The sequence below is a fragment of the Ipomoea triloba genome, chromosome 15, assembly GCF_003576645.1.
Source record: "Ipomoea triloba cultivar NCNSP0323 chromosome 15, ASM357664v1".
Lineage (NCBI taxonomy): Eukaryota > Viridiplantae > Streptophyta > Magnoliopsida > Solanales > Convolvulaceae > Ipomoea > Ipomoea triloba.
Window position 1 is genome coordinate 18325976 of NC_044930.1, and position 3391 is coordinate 18329366.

Below are 3391 nucleotides of genomic sequence, written 5' to 3' on the forward strand. Positions count from 1 at the left end.
TGCTCGTTATTAGAACGGGGAGTTTAGTATTTGACCTAGGTGTGCTCGTTATTAGAACGGGGAGTTTAGTATTTGGCCTAGGTGTGCTCGTTATTAGAACGGGGAGTTTAGTATTTGGAAAATAGTCATCATCCCTCTTTCCTTTTATCAAATTATTTGGAAAATAGTCATCATCCCTCTTTCCTTTTATCAAATCCAACCCCTTTCCTTGCCAGCTAAACTTTTGTTTCCGAAATAACGATAACCTTAGTTTCGAGGGCGAAACTCTTTTTAAGGGGGGTAGAGTGTAATACCCCGAAATTTTGTTTTACTAAAAGCTCCTATTTAATTAAGTTAGCCATAGCGGAAAAAAAAATTAATTAAAAAATTGTTTTGATCGTAGCATCGCTATGTTTCGCGGTGTACCGAACCTAGCCCAATTTTGAGTTTTAGTCTGGAATAAATTTTTGGTTTCAAAATTATTCCTATTTAAATTATTTTCCACCGAAACTTTATCTGTTTGGACCACAACTGATAAGTTGGAGGATTTTTATTTTTGGAACCACAAGAATGTGACAAGTGTCACTTCCTTTACCACATGTTTCATCCCTATCTTATAAGAAATAATATATAAGCTTTGTTTTTTCCATTTTTCCCCTCTTTGGCCGAAATATTGGAGAGGAAGAGATAGAGGAAAAATATTTGATCTTCTTCCTTGAGTTCAAAGAGCTTCCATAGCCAATTCCTTCATCAAGATCACAAATATTCGGTAAAATTCCATTTTAATCGGTTCAAAAGCTTTGTTTTCCTTCCTAGATCTTGAATCCAAGTATTGTTTCCTTAAATATGGGGTGATGATGTTATACACTTCCTAGAATTTTTAGGAAAATTTTAGGTAGGAAATCCTATTTTTGCTATTTATTCTAGTATAGTTAGTGTTCTCAAGGATCTAATATTATGTATGTTGTGGATAATTTATGGATTGTGTAGAAGAATCAAAGGAAGTGGAAGAGTGAACATCCAAAGGAAATTAGTGTGAGTTCAAGAAGAAAAGGTAATCTTTATGTCCACCAAAACCTTTTTCCACCTTGATATTCATGAAATTCTTGATAAAGTATGGATATAAAGATTTTAGTAGATGAAATTTGGTGTGATTGTGGTATATCATGAGTATATGTGTAGACATGTGTATGATTATGTGAAGTAATTAGTATATGATCATGTTGTGGTGAATATATGAAGAAGGCATCTATATATGTAAAATCTTATATATATATATTATATACATAGGTACGTGTAACATTATTATTATTATTATCATTATTATTTATATATACCTATATAATACCGAATATATATATATATAAATATATATATATATATTTACAGTATATATATATATATTTACCGTATATATATATATACATATTTGGTACTGTATGTATGTAAGAGATATGAAAAATTACTATATATGTATAAATAGGTATGATCTTATATGTGTATGGATATATATATATATACGAAGGTAAGTTTATACTATTTAAAGTGTGTTATGTGAGAAAGTAAAGAATGAGATAAAATGAAATTATGGTGTGAGGTTGGAGACTATTCCTTTTAACATTCACAATGGATTCACAAACATTGGGCCCTGAAGTGATTGGTGTTAACCACGTTGAGTAACCTTGTAGAAACAGATCCAGGGTTACTAGAGCTAGTGACTAACCTGCGGGCTTGGAATCCCGACAAGGGGTGTGCACACTAAAGGTCCTAGATCTGCTTCCCCTAGTTGGAATAACTAGGTTGTGGTGAGGTGGTGGAAACGAGAAGGAAATTGTGGTGTTAATCGGAATATCTTTAACGTTATTATGGTAAAAGCTGGTTATTTCTATTTAAATGTTTATATGATTATGAGTACGAGTGTGAGTATGAGTATGATTATAAGTATGATATTGTGTATACAGGTGGAAATTATGATTATTGGCACAATAATGAGGAAATGAATATCTCTTATATGAGAAATCTTGTTGAAAATGTGTTATCATGTGAAATGAACTGTTTTTCGAAAACAAAGAATAAAACTATTTTCCAAAACCATGATTTTACACGGTGGAGTAGGGATTACTTAGCACTATGTGCTAATTCTGTTTTCCAAATGAATTTCAGGTATGGAATAGATCTTGATATCCGAGAGCGATAGAAGAGAAAATGGATCTACTCTTGGTGATAGAAATCACTATGGTTTTTGAGTTGTATATTACTGAGATGCAAGGCAGTAATAGTATGTATTAATAAGGATAGTAGATGTAAAGACTACCTTAGCATCTAAGTTGTAACAAACTTAGGTGTGGAGTAGCACTTCTGGATTTTATGCGCTTCCGTTTTGGGAAATTTGTAATTATGATTAATTATACCTTTTTGTATGATGGAAAATCTGGGGGTGTTACAACCCCATTCCATACCAAGCCCTCTACAATGTAGAACCAAGTAGTAGAGTAGTGTAGAATTTATTTCTTTCCGCTTTGTAGTATAATTTTATTTACTTTATACAAGTTTATTTTAATTCCTTACGTACGTTGTTATTATGTTTTAGTTAGTTGGATTTAAGGTAGGAATTTATTATTTATCTTGACGCTATCATGCTTTTAATTTCATAAGGGTAGAATTATAATTATGAATCATAAGCTTGTTGAAGAGGCTTTGTTTGTAACTTGTTAGTAATTACTAGCTATTTTTATTGGCAAGTAATTGGAGAGTATTTGCTACAACGAAAGTTGGGTAAAAACTCATGTCACCTCTTGTACAATCTAAATATCTCGCTACGGAAGTAGGAGACGAATTGGGGGTTCCTTGATACCGAGGAGCCTCAAGAGCTCGAGGTTGAGTCACACATATTGTGATAAATCTCTTGCTCTAAATCAAGGGATGGAATGGTCTTGAATTCATTAGTGTATGACCGTCTTGATAAATGATTATTATTCGCCCTAATCCATAAGAATTTATAGATCTTGTTAGTAATAATTCCTAACTTAAATCCTATCTTTCCTTATCGTATTTAGTTCCTATTTTTTATTATGTTTATTAGTGTTTAATTCTCTACTTATGTTCATAATTGTGCTTGAATTCTCGTAAGTGGGTTAAAAAGCTCTAAAAATAAATAATTGCACAATTACGTGCCGTAAACGCTAATCCTCAGCGGAATGACAAATCTAAACCCGTATACTTATTTTTGACAGTGATCAGCAACATCGAGGACGATGTTTGGTTTTAAGTGTTGAAATGATGCACTTTGTGCTTAATTGTTTGATTGCTTAGTTGGCTTTGTGATCATGATGAATGGGTGTGCTTGCCATTTGGAGAGTGAGTCATTGTTTGTGCTATCTAGGAAGAGCTTTGATTAGATGCCAATTAATTT

At 32.4% G+C, this 3391-nt stretch overlaps 1 long non-coding RNA gene across 1 annotated transcript; it reads left to right on the forward strand.

The window, feature by feature from the left end:
• Positions 1–644: 644 nt before the first annotated feature.
• Positions 645–2184, forward strand: LOC116006404. Its single transcript, XR_004095128.1, has 3 exons — positions 645–748; positions 970–1033; positions 2143–2184. It is a non-coding gene; the product is annotated as an uncharacterized LOC116006404 (long non-coding RNA).
• The last annotated feature ends 1207 nt before the right edge of the window (positions 2185–3391 follow it).